The sequence below is a fragment of the Podarcis tiliguerta genome (assembly GCF_965153285.1).
Source record: "Podarcis tiliguerta genome assembly, chromosome: 14".
Lineage (NCBI taxonomy): Eukaryota > Metazoa > Chordata > Lepidosauria > Squamata > Lacertidae > Podarcis > Podarcis tiliguerta.
This window is the reverse complement of record NC_139547.1, coordinates 50,873,837-50,891,234: the sequence shown is the minus strand read 5'-3', so window position 1 is coordinate 50,891,234 and position 17,398 is coordinate 50,873,837. Positions and strand designations below refer to the sequence as shown.

Here is a 17,398-nt window from a genome sequence, read left to right as displayed (position 1 = left end):
GTTCACATTGTATTATACAGTTCTAGCTTTTTGAAATGGCTGTTGCAAAGCTTTCTTATGGCTCAAGAACACATCTATGGGGACATCTTCTCAACCATGACTAAGTCTATTTCAATAGCTGGTGCCTCGGCCTGCTTCGAAAGTAGGATAGGCTGAGAGATTGTGACTTGCCCATGGGCTTTGCAGCCAGGAGATTCGAAGCAAGGTATCTCGGGCCCATAGCCAGTGTTGCATAGTGGTCAGAGTGGGACCTGGGAGAGCAGGGCCTGAATCTCCACTCAGCCATGAAGTTCACTGGGTGACCTTGGGCCAGTCATAATCTCTTAGCCTAACCTACTTCACAGGGTTGGATGAGGAGATTTCACCCCTCCCAAATCCAAGAATCTCCTGAGGAGTCTGCTGATTCTGCAGAGAGGAGGAGGCGTGTTCTGCTCTCTACTAATTCTGCTCCAGCACCACATCAAAGAGTCGGTCAGTGAGTCGGTCAGTGAGTGAGTCGGTCAGTCAGTCAGTCAGTGTTAGAGAGAGATTGTGTGTTTAGATAAGGTTGCTGCTAAGAGCAGCTGCAGACACTCAGTGCGGTTTAGCATTCATTTATGCTTAGGCTCATTTAGCTCTGCATATAGTTGTATAATAGTTGTAGATAGAATAAAGACATTCTACAGAGCTGCTCTCCGAGTTGTTTATATACTCTGCTGTACTCTGCTGTGCGACGACTGTCTACTTGTGGAAGTGAATCCGGTGCTCACAACTCTAAGCTGTGAGTCCACAGCACTTTGACCTGTTCCTGTGCAGAAGGTGGTCTCTGGAAGTGCTACCCAGCTCGCCTAGCCCAGTTGGGGCTGAAGTGGATGAGTCCAGTTAGTGGCACTGGCTCAAGGGCGATGCTGACATCGTCGTGAGGATGGAATGAAATGTGGCGAACCATGGACACCACCTTGAGATCCTTGGAAGAGAAAGGTGGTATATACATGTAATAAAAACAAACAACCCCCTGCGACACAGGAATCTCAAGTCCATGACATCCAAGCTCTACTTAAAACCCTCCAAGGAAGGAGAACCCACCACCTCTCATGGGAGACTGTACCACTGCTGAACTGTCAGAAAGTTCTTCCTGATGGTCTCCTTTCTTTTTCCTACTATCCTATAAATATTCAACAATGTCTTTTCAGTACAGTTGGAATCCCTTTTGGACTGATTATTGGACTGCCTTGAGGGCCCCTCTCCACCGCGCAAACTTGAAAAAGGATATTGTGGAGTTGGAAAGAGTTCAGCCAAGGGCAACCCAACTGATCAAGGGAAAGGAGCGACTCACTTATGAGGAAAGGTTGCCACGTTTGGGACTTCTTGGTTTAGAGGAAAGATGAGTTAAAGGAGACATGCTAGAGGTTTATAAGATTGTGCACGGCATGGGGAGAGTAGAAGGTTCACGGCAGATAAAAGAAAGGGCTTCTTCATGAAGCACATAGTTAAACAATGCAACTTGCTCCCACAGGAGGCAAGAACCCACCTAAATGGCTTTCAAAGATGAGACAAATTCATGGAGGAGAGGGGTACCAATGGCTTGACTCTGCCTCAACTGTTGGGGGCAGTGGTACCTTTTGTCATATGTGGTGGAACTGTAATGTAACTAAAAAAAATCTGGGAAATGATATATAATGAAATGAAGAAAAAATTTTTTCAAATAACCTTTATTTTTAAAAAACCAGAAGCTTTTCTATGAGGAATTATAGGCACCGAAATTCCAAAAGATCAGAGGAAATTGTTTATGTATGCTATAACAGCCACCAGGATGTTACTAGCCCAGAGATGGAAGGACAAGACAGCTCCAACCATAGAAGAATGGCAAACCAAATTAATGGGCTATGCTGAAATGGAAATGGATCAGTGGTCAGGGATGATGGGACTTGTAGTCCCAAAACATCTGGGGGGGCCGAGTTTGGGGATGCCTGTTTCAGAGGACAGCAAAATTATCCTCCAGCAGCTGGAAAGGTGAGCATGACAAATACAGACTAGATTGGAACTGCCATTCAAGCATAGATGTGATCATTGGGAATGTAAGTGAAGGAATGCCACAAAACTAAGAAGGTTAGCCGGTGCTTTTTTTCTGGGGGTACTCACAGGTACGCATAACTTGCACCCTTTTTTCTAGAAGAAAAGCAGTGGTTAAAAATATGGCACTTACTATAAACCGTTTCATGGTGAGTACCAGCACCGTTTTTCCTCGAAAAGCACTGGAGTTAGCAAATGTTCTAGAGGGCAGCAAAATGACCCCCGGAGCCCACTGAGATCAAGAAGGCACCTTCTTCCCTGTACTCTTTTCAGCTCCTTCAAAACACATTCCTATTTAGACAAGATGCTTAGAAAGTCCAGGTGATTTTAATCTGTTTTAGTATTTTTAACTTCCGTATGTTTTAAAGTAGAGTTGATTTTTTTAAAAAAAGATTTCACCGTTTTATCTTTTGTAAACCGCTTTTAGGTTTTCTCTTTTTTTGAAGTCAAGCGGTGTATAAATTTTATAAAATAAATGAGGTTCACAGAAGCAGCCAGCCTCTCCCTGTCAACTATAGAGGAGGCCCAGAAAGATTTTTGGTGGGGAGGGGACGGTATCCCAGGGTGGCCCCTTGCAAAACCCGACACCCCCCCCCCCACGCGCTTTGGCTCCTGCGTTGCGCGCCCTGGTTGCCACGCTTCCCAAGCGTGCTGTCGCGGATTCTAGCGCACTTCTCAATTTGTCAAGGTGATTGCGCGCGCCTATGCGCGCACTTCTCTTTTAAAGTTTTTCTGCAACTCGGCTTCCTGCCTCTCCCCCACCCCCCACCCTCCTTCCCTCTTCCCCCGCCTCCCAGCCTCTCTCCGCGATGCCTCATCCGCGCCCCTGCGCCGGGCGTCCCCAGCGCGCCTGACTCCGCTCCTCTTCCAGCAACAGCCTCGCGTCGGATCCGAGCAGCAACAAGCGCCAAGGATGCGCTCCGGGATCGCCCTCTGGGCAGGCAGCCCGGCTCGCGAGGAAAATTGACAAAAGACACTAGAGCCGGTAAGATCCGCTTCGCTTCCGATTCTGCTTCAGGTTTTGTTTCTCTTTCCATACCGAAGTAAAAACTGGCTGTGAAGCTCGGTTCCAACGCGATCTTTATGGGACCGATCATCGACTCTCTTCCTGGCGCACGTGCTTAAAGATTGGCAAAATAATCTTTGGCCACTCTCGCTTGCTCAGCCCTGGGCACCGTGGCTTGCCTACTCCGGAGTAAGCCCAGCAGCGCCGTTCAGGGAGGAGGCAGTGGCGGAGAGTTACTGGTCTATTTCATTTCTCTCATAAAATTTATACATCGCTTGATTATTTTTTAAAAACAAAGTGGTTTACAAAAAGAAGAAAGCAATAAAATTATGGGCAAAAGCAGTTAAAAACAACTATTAAAAATTCTAAGTCAGTGATAAAAAGCACATGTCGGTATGTTACCTGACTGGACAGGCTCGTCTAAACAAAAAGCAGGTGCTTTTAGCAGGTGCCAAAAATGATACAGTCAATAGGCAGGGAGTCCCAAAGGGGCCGTTGCTGCATTAAAGATTGATTTATTGCCAATGTGGAAGGAATATTAGGTGGCGCCAGTAAGAGGGCCGGTTCTGCAGATCAAAGCGGTGGAGAAACGCCCACAGTCCTAGTTATTACTCCCAATTTGAACTTTGACTGCAACCAATAGCAGATTTCCTCTTCCCCTCCCCAAACCCAGAAATCACCTGGAAGTCACTGGAATTGCCTCCATCAGCTGGAGAACTTGGCCTTCACATTTCAAGTGGGCATAGTGGGAAAGATCTTCTCACTTACTACAGAAAAGGAAGTGGTGGTATCCCAGAATTTCCCCTGGCTTTAGGCAGGAATCCTAACTCCATTTTCCTGGGAATAAGCCCCATTGGATTTAATACGATTTACTTCTGAATAGAGGGACGCGGGTGGCGCTGTGGGTTAAAGCCTCAGCGCCTAGGGCTTGCAGATCGCAAGGTCGGCGGTTCGAATCCCCGCGGCGGGGTGCACTCCCGCTGTTCGGTCCCAGCGCCTGCCAACCTAGCAGTTCGAAAGCACTCTCGGGTGCAAGTAGATAAATAGGGACCGCTTACTAGCAGGAAGGTAAACGGCGTTTCCGTGTGCAGCTCTGGCTCGCTGGTCACGCTGGCCACGTGACCCAGAAGTGTCTTCGGACAGCGCTGGCCCCCGGCCTCTTTGAGTGAGATGGGCACACAACCCTAGAGTCTGTCAAGACTGGCCCGTATGGGCAGGGGTACCTTTACCTTTTACTTCTGAATAGGCATGATTAGCCTTGCACCGCAAGTCCCGATTCTCTGATGTAACTAAGCATATCTATATCTAACTGAACGTAGGGTTCCCTCCATTATGAAAGCTGGCGCAAGAGCTTATTGTTTATCTATTCTTCAAAATGATCACTTAGTGGTTTACATCCTCCTCCCATTTTCCTTCCTTTCCTCCCTTGTCTCCCCTGATTGTAAGGTCTTTGGGGCAGGGATCTGCCCTGTTATCCTTCATAAAAGAGGCAGATTGATGACAATTCATCTGTCTACCATCACCATCATCGGTGCGACAGCAAGTCTCTCCTAAACTGAAATAGTCTTCATGAGTCAGACTCAGCGGGACTTGAACATGCATGACTCAATTCATCTGTAAGAGGTTTTTTAAAATTCATTCATTCATTCATTTATACATAACATTTCTGTTCCACTCTTCTTGTGGCCCTGCACCACATGGAGTGGCTTACAACAATTTAAAATTGCAACACAAATAAAAATATTAACAATCTTAAAAATTAATTTGTTAAGTGGGCTAGTGTGGAAATACCAGAGCATCATTTGGAACCCTAATTTTTGATGTGCACCAGTCCTATAAGGAGCGGTTGAAAGAGCTGACTGTGTTCAAGCCCAGAGAAGAGAAGAATCAGGGGAGGCATGATTTCGTCCCAAAAGACCACAGGAACTGTAGTTTACCACTCACAGCACCCTCACAAAGAGCCGTTCTCAGGATTATTTGTGGGAAGCCATGTGCTTCAAATGTGTGGTGTGTCTATCACGACAGTGATCTTTAAATATCTGGGTGATAGGCTTGTCACAAAGGAGACAGGCCAAGCGTGTTATCTGTTGCTTCAGAGGGCCAAAGAATGGAAATGGAAGATTTTGGCTAAAGGTTAGGAGAGGCTTCCTGCTGCTAAGAGATCCTGGGCAGTGGGAGCAGCCAGCCTCCAGAGGCATCCTGCTCTCCTTGGCTGGAGGCATTTCAGCAGAGGCTAGACTGGGTCATCTGCCAGGGCTGCTGTTACTGCAAGATCCTGCATTGAGCAAAAGGGCTGGGCTGCCAGGGTCCCTTCCAACTCTGACAATCTATGACTCTGCATTTGTTCCTTTGCAAGGGGAAATTCCCTCTGTGTCTGCTCAGGGGCACTTGGTGCGTTCTGGACTTGAGTGTTGGCACAGAGCACAGGCACGGGGGACCTGAGCCGTGCAACAAATTGACCTCTTCCTTTGGCACTTTGGCAACCTGGCGGAAAACAAGCAAGGCTATCTTGCCACTCCAGACGCTTCCAAAGGAACAGCAACTGCAAGGAAGAGGAAGAGAAGGAGCAAAAGGAGGTGGGAGAGAGGTGGCTTTTGTAGATTGTACGCATACGAGCCTGGAGAGTTTGAATTGCTTCCTATCATATGGCTGTCCTTCTCAGGCTTTCTGGGCCAGATACCTTTCTCTTTCAAGAGATTCCTGAATGTTGCAGTTCACTCTTGAGCATGTTCCAAGGCAGAAGCTGGCAGAAAGCAGATTTGGCGTCTATCGGGTAGATCACTGGGCGATCTGCAGTAGATCGGCAAGCCTTTCTGGTTCTAAACATGTTAACAAAATTGAATAATATTGGACATAGACAAATAATTGCCTGTTTTTCAACCCCATGTAAAATAGGAGCATTACCTGGTTGTCCTTGGCAAGATCTTTGTTCAACTCTACTGGCTGCTTTGAGCTTAGCAACCCTGATAATTTAAGAATTCAGATGTTGATCTGTTCTTGTAGATGCAGACCAGCCAGTGCTGGATTTACATATAAGTTAAACAAGCTATAGCTTAGGGCCCCACAAGATTTAAAGGGAAAAAACAACTGGATGTACAGTTCCAAAATATAAGATAAAATACGTATTTTGTTATGTGCAAATAGCTTTGGATACCTATTAGGTCCATAAAATACCATATAGCATATATTCAACACAAAAAAGCGACAATTTGTTGTTGACAAAGGGCAGCTGGACATATAAAGGGCCCCATTACCTTCAGTAGCTAAATCCGGCTCTGAGAGCAGCCCATTGTGTGGCTCATTCTGGTACCTGACACTGAGCCAGCATTTTGTATCTGACTCTTGTTCTGGTAGACCATGAGAGTTCTAGTAAAAAGGAAGGAAGACGACCCCACCACAAGCTTGAGGTCTGTCCACCACAGCTGCAGGGTGCCTCTTGGTCCTCACCATCCCCACCGCAAAAGCAGCACACTTCCCATTGCTTCATGCTGCACAGAGAAAATCAGGAGTGGTGGGCAAGTTGCCTTTCAGGGAAGCTCTGCCACCATTCTTGAGTTTCTCACTGATCCTGTTCCCTGGTACACTCTTTGAAAACCTTTCTTTGGCGATCCCTAGTAGCCGAGTAAGATTGTCTTCCATAAACAAGGTCTTAACAGTGAGTCCGCAAGTGAATGTGGAGGCCAATGCTGGATCCACACGTCCTTCCATAGTGGGGACACTAGTTTCTGGGTGGGAGTTGATCACGGTGTGGATTTGCCAAGAGTGCCTTCCTCTTAGCACTTTTCTCCCTTGCATCCTGAGTTTGAGTGTCTTCAAAGCCCATGACACCTTTGGTAAAGACTGTTCTTTGAAAACCATTGGCATGCAGCACCTTGGGTCTGGTCTACATGGGCAACAGAGAGCCCAAGGTTACAATTAATGGAGGTGGCAGCATGGACTGTACCACCTCAGATTGCAAATGGGAATTCAGGCTGTTGAAAATTATTTGCAAAACATCAGGTAGCCTGCAAGTAGAAAATTAGCAGCAGGAAAAGGCAGAAGTAGAAGCTGATGTTTTCTCTCTACAGTCAGTTTTTTGTTTTTGTTTTATGTAGCATTCAGAAATGACATTCCCCACCCACAGTCTGCAGCGATGCAATTCATTTCACCGTCTCTGCTTTCGCACCTGTGCATGCAGACCGGGCCTAAATGGTTGTGGTCAGAATGGGGTGCACAGACTTCAGGCTTGCGGGATCTATATTTTGCTAGAATCCTAAAGTCCATCAACCATTACGAGGGCTGGGTGGGTGCAGGGCAGCTGGTGATGGCAGATACAGCAGCTCAAGTGAAGGAGGGAATTCCCAACATATCCTTATCTGAGTTCCTGGCACCGATTTCAGAATCAGGACTAAGATTACAGAACTGAGATCCACTCTCCCCCCCCCCCAGCATTCTTGGGGCACTTCCACATGGCCTGTATATATACTATTCTGTCTTCAGAAAGAGTAGGCAGCTCCTGCTATTTAATGAGCACAGTTATCTCGCACTTACCAGTGCATCTTCCTGTCAATTTCCTTACTGCAAAAAAAGTCTGATCTTTTAGGGAAGCAGGTTTGTTTTGCAAGACCTCCCAATCAATTATAATTGTGCAACCTGACTTTGTCTGTGTGTGTAGGACTCCCACCCCGAAAGCAACATCAGTCTGGGAAAACCCTTCGTTTCAGGAGCCTTATTTGGGACTTGGGGAGGAAAGAGTTTTGTTGCCACTGTTGCCATTGGCAAACACTTGTGAGTCATATACAGTGGTGCCTCAGGTTAAGAACTTAATTCATTCCAGAGGTCCGTTCTTAACCTGAAACTGTTCATAACCTGAAGCACCACCTTAGCTAATGGGGCCTCCTGCTGCCGCCACGCTGCCGGAGCATGATTTCTGTTCTCATCCTGAAACAAAGTTCTTAACCCGAGGTAATATTTCTGGGTTAGCGGAGTCTGTTACCTGAAGCGTATGTAACCTGAAGCATATGTAATCTGAAGCGTCTGTAACCCGAGGTACCACTGTACTATTGTAGATCTACCTTCTGGCTGACTCTGCCTTCCAGCATCCTGCAAGTAGGATCACAGATCATAGAATTATAGAAGTGTAGAGTTGGAAGGGACCTTGAGGATCATCTAGCCCAACCCCCAGAAATACAGGAATATATAAAGCTGTCCCATGTGGGGATTGGACCTGCAACCTTGGCATTATGAGCACCACACTCTAACCAACTGAGCTATGTAGGATCATCCCCATGCTGTAAGCTGTTCTCAGATGTCTTCTAAATGTTAGGTAGTTGTTTATCTCTTTGACATCTGATGGGAAGGCATTCCACACGGCGGGTGCCACTACCGAGAAGGCCCTCTGCCTGGTTCCCTGTAGATTTGCTTCTCGCAGTGAGGGAACTGCCAGAAGGCCCTCGGCACTGGACCTCAGTGTCCGGGCTGAACAATGGGGGTGGAGATGATCCTTCAGGTCTACTGGGCCGAGGCTGTTTAGGGCTTTAAAGGTCAGCACCAACACTTTGAATTGTGCTCAGAAACGTACTGGGAGCCAATGTAGGTCTTTCAAGACCGTGTTATGTGGTCTTGGCAGCCGCCCACAGTCACCAGTCTGGCTGCCTCATTCTGGATTAGTTGTAGTTTCCGCATCACCTTCAAAGGTAGCCCCACGTAGAGCGCATTGCAGTAGTCCAAGTGGGGATAACTAGAGCATGCACCACTCTGGCAAGACAGTCCACGGGCAAGGAGGGTCTCATCCTGCATACCAGATGGAGCTGGTAGACAGCTGTCCTGGACACAGAATTGACTTGCGCCTCCATGGACAGCTGTGAGTCCAAAATGACTCCTAGGCTGTGCACCTGGTCCTTCAGGGGCACAGTTACCCCATTCAGGAGCCCTCCTCACCCAGCCCGACCATGTCCCCCAAGAACAGTACTTCTGTCTTGTCAGGATTCAACCTCAATCCATTAGCCACCATCCAGAATATGCTCTAACCCCCTGAGCTACGTACTTTCCCTTGCATGTGGCTTGGGAAGAGGTTTTCTTGAAAAGCTGCATACACTTTTATTAAATTAATAGAAATAAATGAGATCACGGCTGGGGCAAGGTGAACTGGGGAAAGGATGTTTTGATCCTCAGACACACAGCTGTGGGGGGGGCACATTTTTCCTCCCTCGCTGTGCTTCCCTTTCGGGAAAGGATGTGTGACACAGACTTTGCCCTATAAATAGTCCCTTTGCATGTTACTCATTCACAATCTCGTCTTCTTCCTCTTCTCTGTTTCTTTCTTCTGGCCTCCCCCACACTCTTCTCTCCTTCCCACAGTTTGCTCTTAACTGCAGGCCCCGCCGTGATTATTTTGCTAGCACAACTCTCACTGCTGCTTCCTCCCCAGCGACGATGTTCCGCCCACGTGTTTCCTCTCCCTTTCCCTTCTTTGATCGCAGGCAAAAGTGGAAAAGGACGATGCCGGCCGGCCTGTGGGGAAGACATAGCCTTACTAGTTAGTCTGCGAAGCCTCGGGATGCATTTGTGTACAGAGAGTCCCTGCACGTGCTCAGAGGCACTCTCCTCTCTGCAGTTGCTTCATGCGTTTCGAGGCTGCACCCTGGGCTCGGAAACAGGTTCTGGGGCTGAGCCCTCACAGGCAAGGCAGTTAGTAAGACAGAGTTTGCACTTAAGGGTTAGAGTGCCGGGCTTGGACCTGGGAGAGTCCAGAGTTCGAATCCCACACTCGGGTCTGAAGCTCACAGGGTGACGTGGGAAGTCAGTCAACTGCCTCTCTCTCAGCCTAACCTACATTGCAGAAAACAAATGAAATATTGTGAAAATCCCTGAAACGAGAAGTAATCAACTAGAAATTTTATCTTATGGAAATAAACTAAATAATAAAAATCAAAAAGTTTAAGGACAAAATTAGAAAAACCTAAAATTGAACAAAGCCTTAACAGGATGCCGGCTACAAACCTCATTTCACTGAACTGTTTGGTTTCCTCAGAAGGAAATAGAGGAATCATAAACCTTAAATGACCAAAATTAAAAAGAAAAAGGGTAAAACTCTCAAAAATTCTGAAGTATTATAATCCTAGCTCAACCTAGGTGAAGCAAAGCACAGTAATAAAGGATTGAGGACTCAAAGGCACAGTTTCTAATACTGACTTTACAAAAAAGGTTTGAAAACCTCAATGGCAAGTTTTAGACACAGCCCAACTTAAAGAAAGCCAAGCACACAGTAATAAAGAGTTGAGAACTCAGCTGTCAAAATTCTAGTAATGCCTTTACAAAAAGGTTTAAAAAACCTAAATGGTACAAATTCAAAGAAATTAATACAAGATAAGCTGTTTTAGATTTTAAACAAACTCAAGAACGGGGCTGAAATGCTCTCATGGTCTAGATGTTACTGCTGATGTTACTGCTAACCTACGGTACATTGCAGGGCTGCTGTGGGGGATTAAATTAGGAGGGGGAATAACCATGTACGCCAACTTGGGCTCCTCAGAGAAAGGGGGGGGGCAATAAATGAAATTAAATAAATTAAATAAATAAATAAGTCACTATAAATAAGTCTCTAAAACCACCCACCAAATCTGTCAGTTTGAGGAATCTGTTGATTTTGGCTTCTCTCAGTTTCACATTCTCCCTTTCTCCACATTCAAATATCAGTTTGTGATTTCCTTTCTTACTTTTCTTTAAAGTCCTCATAAAAATTCATCAGCATCATAGTGCAAATTTCTCTTAATATGTGCATTTTTTTGCAAGGAATTCCCCTGAATAGAATGCATTTTGGTATGGTATTTTTTACATCTTTATGCATGCCTCACCCGAACATGCAGATTTTTGCACACGTTGATTGGCTGGAGACAGTGACGTCTTTAGCATATGCGCCACTGGGTGCAAAGATCCACCCAGCGCCCCCAATTTTACTTTAGCCGCCCCCAAAGGTGTCAAAGGTGCCACTGACCCCACTGCCGTATAGCAGCTCAATACAATATGTAACATAATATTTTGATTTAAGAGTTAATTTCGTGTGCCATTGTGAATGACAGGTGCCGCCCTGGCGTGGCGCATCTTTGGTAAATGAGCGCACAAAGTCGAAAGTCCTTTAGTGAAACAGTAGGTATACATTTCGGTAATACCTAGGTATATATGCATTTTGTTTTTCTAGCTTGATCAAAATTATTTATTATTTCATAACAGGTAGATAGTTAAGAACTTAGTGCCCCCCAGAATTTGGCGCCCAGGTGCCCCGCACCTCTTGCATCCCCGGGTAAAGACAGCCCTGGATGAAGAAGCACATTGCAAAAAATAAAAATGGAGAAGTGGAAATTTCGATGGAGATTCGCTTGTTGTGCGATTCAGTAGATCTGAATGGGATTTCTGCCCTGTTCTTAACTGCAGCCAAGGGGAACCATGTGAGTGTATAGCAGGGGTGATGGTGCCGATTGGGGCTAATGGGAGCTGTGCTCCCGAAATATCTGCAGGGCACCAGCTTGGGAAAGGCTGCTTTTGCCTGCTGAGCAGACTCCCTAGGGGCAGTTCCAGTCTCTGTTACCAAATTCCTCAACATGCCATGCTTGAATTCTGCTGTATTATTACGATGTTTTAACAACCCAATAGTGCAGTAGCAGGGTGTTACATCACACTATATACAAAGCAAGCAAACAATAAATAGTAAGAGAAAGAAATTGATCAGCATTCATCTGTCTTGGGAGACAAAAGGAGTGCGCCTTCACAGAGGAAGGTTGCAGAGCCTGCTGTGGCTGTAGAAGCAGATATGGGAGAGACATGTTTTGTTGCAGCTGGGGCAGATGAAGGTGTCCGGTTGTGCTGCCGCAGATGCATCATGGCATTTCTTCTCTCTGCGCTCCTCCCAGTGGTCATTCTGCATAGATGTTGCTGAGACAGGAGTGAATAAATTGGGACACACCATTGTAAATCAAGACACCCATATTTCCCGAGCTGGTGTGGATGGTGAATGTTGAGCATATAAGTCCAAAGCATAATAATGTCCCACCAGATGACACAAATGCATTCTGGACCCTCCTTCCCTCTGGAGACACACAGTTTATGTGTGATTTCCCCCCACACACAATAGTCAAAGTCCGTAAGTTCTTATACCACACAGAGAAATGCCAATATTTCACCGTTTTCCCATTCTGGACTATTGAAATCCTAGCTGCAGCCAACACCCATGTCAAAAGCAAATTCTTAGGTGTTGAATTTATTGTTGCATTTTTACTGCTGGAGAAGAGGAGAGGTGATTGTGGGATTTCATGCCTCGGGTCCCCAAAGGACTTGGGTGGCCTTGAGTCCTATACACCCTGACTCCTGGGGTAGCGGGTGCACCAATTGCTGTTCCCCTTTAGGCAATTTCATGATTTCCCACTGCTGGGCTGCCAAAATCCAGGCTGCAGCTAACATCCATGTCAAAAGCTCTTTAGAGTGGGGAGCTCCCATGTTGCGTCCGTGTCTTCAGCTGTGGGGAAGCCTCAACAGGTGATTGACTTAGTTTAGATATTTCTTGATATCCTTGAGACCAGAATAATGAATCTCGCTGGTTTTGATGGTCAGGCTCCTTCGCAAAGCCTCCCCTTCGCTTCGCTTTCTGCTGCCTCAAAGCCCATAACAGGACATTCCATCAGGATAACAGATGGACAGCAACTCTGCGTCCCCAGACCATGTAAACAAGTTGTATAGCTCCCAGCCTTTTGCTGTTTTATTAGTCGCGGGGAACTTTGGCTTCGACCTCTGTTGCAAAGACTTGGGTTTATTAAACTGCCTTCTCTCCACTGCTCCTTTCATTATTGTTTTTTAAGCTCGGTAGTTTATTTTCAGTTCTGCTGATGGAATGCTCACAGGCATAGATGCATGTTTGTGTGTGGAAACGCCTAAGAGTTACTTGCCTGGGCGAACGTTCCCACTGCTTAGAAGCTGCTCCCCACCCTCTCCAGCTCGGGTCAATAGTTTTAATGGAGGTGAACATTTTTTTGAGACTAGCCTTTCTGTTTTCCAATATCTTTGCGGGCTTTTTGAGTTACAATGGGTTGCTCTCAGAGGTGCGTAATTGGAACCTGTAGCACGAAGCCAATGAGTTGTAAAAAGGGGGGGAGCATGTCTCTCCACTTCTTTCTCTCCTCTTTGATTCCCTGCAAAAGTTGCTCGGGGTTTTGCCCCTTTTCACTAGAGCAGGGTCGGCAACCTGTGGCCCTAGGGCTACAGACAGCCCCATGGAGAAATTTCAACCGCCCTCGTAAAATTATCCATACAAAGCACTGGAAGGAGCACTGCGTCTCTGCAGCAGAGGAAGAGGGGGGAAGAGGGGGGAAACAGAGAGTGAATGGGAGTAGCTCCACCCACTCGGGGGCTCTGGCCCCACCCACTTCTGGCTTTGGCCCCGCCCACAGTTAGCATGCAGCTCCTGACAGATGTCCAGCAACATCTGGTACAAAGACAAGAGTCACCTTCAATGCTCAGCCAACTGTTGCCTCTAGCCCTTCTTCTTCTTCGTCTTCTTCTTCTTTGGCTGTCAGGGTGGTTCACAACATAAAGTTACAATATAAAAAGGTAAAGGGACCCCTGACCATTAGGTCCAGTCATGGCCAACTCTGGGGTTGTGACGCTCATCTCGCTTTACTGGCCAAGGGAGCCGGTGTACAGCTTCTGGGTCATGTGGCGAGCATGACTAAGCCACTTCTGGCGAACCAGAGCAGCGCATAGAAATGCCATTTACCTTCCCGCCAGAGCAGTACCTATTTATCTACTTGCACTTTGATGTGCTTTCGGACGTGGCAGGAGCAGGGATTGAGCAACGGGAGCTCACCCCGTTGCAGGGATTTGAACTGCCAACCTTCTGATTGGCAAGTCCTAGGTTCACGAAAAGCACAAAATACGTGGTAAAAATCAGAACAAAAACAAACCAATAATAACTCCCCTCCCACAGACCCATTGCAAAGGCCATAGAATGCTAATCAGCTGGACACCTGGTTGAAGAGAAACTTTTTCACCTGGCGCCTAAAGATATGTAATGAAGGCACCAAGCGAGCATTCCTGGGAGAGCATTCCACAAATGGGGAGCCACCACAGAAAAGGCCACTTCCTAGGTTGCCACTCTTCAGACCGCTCATGGGGGAGCCGCTCAAAGAAGGGCTGCAGGTGATAATTGCAGGATCTGGGTCAGTTCCTATAGGGAGAGGTGGTCCTTGAGTATTGCTCTCCTGAGCTGTTTAAGGTTTTGTAGGTCAAAACCAGCACTTTGAATTGGGCTCAAGAACTAACCGGCAGCCAATGCAGTCGGGCCAGAAATGGCATTGTATGCTCAAACCACCTTGGCCCGGTGAGCAACCTGGCTGCTGAATTCTGCACCAGCTAAAGTTTCTGAACCGTCCTCAGAGGCAGCCCTATGTATAAAGCATTGCAGGAATCTATAGGTGGCCCCTGGAAGTTTCCCGCACCCCAGCACTGAGGGCTCAAGGTAGGACAGTTGGCAACCTTACATTCAAGTTTCACGCTGCTGTAAAAGGATGCAGGCGAGGTGCAATAGACTCAGCAGGAAGAAAAGATGCACAACCCATTCTAATCAGGTCCCTTTGCTGCCTGCCGCGCAGCGGAAGAGGAGCGTATCAACTATCACCAGAAGATTATGGAAAATGTCAGTCCAAGGCTATAATCCTCCAGCCAATTCCTCTGAAAGCAGCCTGCCGACTTCGCTGGAACTACTCCAGAGTAAAGCGTCTGGAGACACACACCCGCCCCGGCCCTAAATGTTTGACATGCTTTTGTTGCAAAGGTTAAATATACACACAGCATTGTCTAAAGATTAGGAAGAAGCGGCTTTTGTAAACTGTTGTTCTCACAAAGGGCTGGCCTCGGGAAGCAGACGCAGCCATTGTGCCGGCAGAGGCTTTGCCTCCTCGTCCCTGAAGCCCTTTCAAGGATGCTCTCCAGCTACACAAAGCAGCCTCTGTAGTTTGGCAAGGAAAAGATGTTGCATTTCAAAGCAAACAGGTGAAGATGATCAAGGGCCCATCCAGCCAGGTCCCTTAGTGAGCACTGGGGTGTTTTCTGGGGGATGTGCACCCTCAAAACTTTAAGGTTGCGCACGCAGCATCTCTTGCAATCCATGTCTGCTTCGCAGCAAATGCAAATATTCAGAACGCATAGGTTTCAATTTTTTATTTACTTACTTCATAAAATTTATACAGTGGTACCTCTGGTTACGAACTTAATTCATTCCGGAGGTCCATTCTTAAGCTGAAACTGTTCTTATCCTGAGGTGCGCTTTCACTAATGGGGTTTCCCGCTGCTCGTGTGCCTCTGACGCGCAATTTCCATTCGCATCCTGGGGAAAAGTTCGCAACCAGGAGCAGCTACCTCTGGGTTAGCGGAGCTCGTAACCTGAAGCGTTCGTAACCAGAGGTACCACTGTATTCTGCTTGATTGTAAAAAAAGGGAAAAACCTCAATGTGCTTCACAAAAGGAATAAAACAATAAAATCAAGCAATTTAGACAGTCAGAAATATCAAAATACGCAACAAAGTGTAAACACACCAGCATTCCAGACATTTGGGTAGGCTTGTCTAAACAAAAAAATGTTTTTAGTAGGTGCCGGGAAAAGCAAAGTGAAGGCACCCATTTGATATCAATAGGCCTTTTTGTGGCGTTGCAGTTTGGTTGTGTTACGGAAAAATCTTGGTGCGAGGCTGCTCAGTCCCCCAGCTGGTCGGGCAGAGCCCACGGGTCCCTGCAGAATAAAGGAAGGAATCCAGCCACCAACCGGAGCAAATAGCTGTAGACCTAAGTTTATTGTGCAACAGGTTCAAAGAGGAATTTTGAACCCTGAGAATGGGGTGACAAGGACTTTTAAAAGTTTCTATCTTATCCCAGCATACAGCTCATTAAGCATCATCGCTACATCATTGCTACGTCAGAAAAGGGGAGGGTTATACATGATTAACATAGGAGGAATGTGTTGGGGCAACAGGTGGATACAGGATATGTGTTGAGAAGTACATTCTAAGCATCAACTACAAAGGGACAATAGAACTTTGGTTTGCCTAGTCTGCCACCTGGGCAAGTCCGGAGGAGTGCCTTTGCCCAGCAATGGACACCTATGAGTACCTTCTTGTGAGTACGTGACCTCCCGCTTGAGGGACTATGGCGGGGACCGAGTGGTTTCCAAGTCCTTGGCCAATGAAGCAAATTGGCAGTGGAATGAAGGAAACTGGCAAAGGAGTTGATTTTATATGATTTTTAAAGCTAGGTAACTTCCCTGCGCTGTCAAGTTGAAAGGATACCTTTATGCATAATATTTGTAACATTTAACAACTGTAAAGATGTGCACACACACACACACACACGTAATTTCCGTAACAGTTTGCAAGTTGCTTTGGGTTGTCTTGGGCAACTGGCAAATTTAATAAATTGATAGATGATTCCGTACTAGGGTAGCCGGATCTTGTGGCGACTTCAGTTCGCTTCTTGGTGGTGCAGCCACTCCCACGTACTTCCTGTTAGTGCTGTTTCGGTGGAAACGAGTGAAGGTTTAGCACGGAGATTACATCTTTTATGCTTCAAAAACAACAACAGGTGATGGGGCAGAAGGTCGCCTGGGGCCCCGTGGGACTCTGGCCCTAGGAGAGCTGGCTTCCTTGCTGTTGCCGCTGGATTGGTTGGCATTTAGGGAGCTGGTTAGAGGTTGCGTGGCCATCTGCTGGGATTTCTTTAGCTGGACTAGAAATCCTTTGGGGATTCCTTCTGAATCTACAATCCTACGATTCTACGGAAAGCAGGAGGGGTTGGGTGCCTTTTGCAATGCTCCGTTGACACAATAAGAGTGCATTCGTGGTGGATTCATATTGGACCATCCTCACATCTTTCTGCTCCCATGTCATTGTCACCTGGAGGGGAGTGCTTGCTCTATAGCTCAACAACAACAACAACAACAGGACATTTACTGATTGGAAACAAAGAAGTAGGGCCACCCCAAAGCTTTTGCAGGTGCAAATAATATTGAAAGGGGGTTCGTTTATCACTGCCCTGAGCAAAAAAATAAAAAATTAACAGATGAACAATGAAAAGGACATCTGGAGAGGCCCTTTCTCAGGTTAAGCCCCACTGAATTTGCTGAGGCTCACTTAGAGGGGAAATGCAGAAGATTGCAGAGGTCTTTTCCCTTTGCCTTGACAGATGATGATCTTAATCTGCCCCATTTTGCAGCCTGGATATCTCCCCTGCTCTCTCTCTCTCTCTCTCTCTCTCTCTCTCTCTCTCTCTAAAAAACAAGTGTTCACGTCAATGGCCTGCCTGTCACCCAATCTCATTTTCGGA

General features: G+C 46.7%; 1 protein-coding gene across 3 annotated transcripts in view; it reads left to right on the top strand.

Moving 5' to 3' along the window:
- Positions 1 to 2,866: 2,866 nt before the first annotated feature.
- Positions 2,867 to 17,398, top strand: part of CARD11 (caspase recruitment domain family member 11) — a 324,316-nt gene continuing 309,784 nt past the window's right edge. For all 3 annotated transcript variants that reach the window (XR_014504901.1, XM_083413349.1, XM_083413345.1), the window contains exon 1: positions 2,867 to 3,037. The gene's annotated coding sequence lies outside the window, so the exon portion shown is untranslated. The remainder of the gene's footprint in view (positions 3,038 to 17,398) is intronic.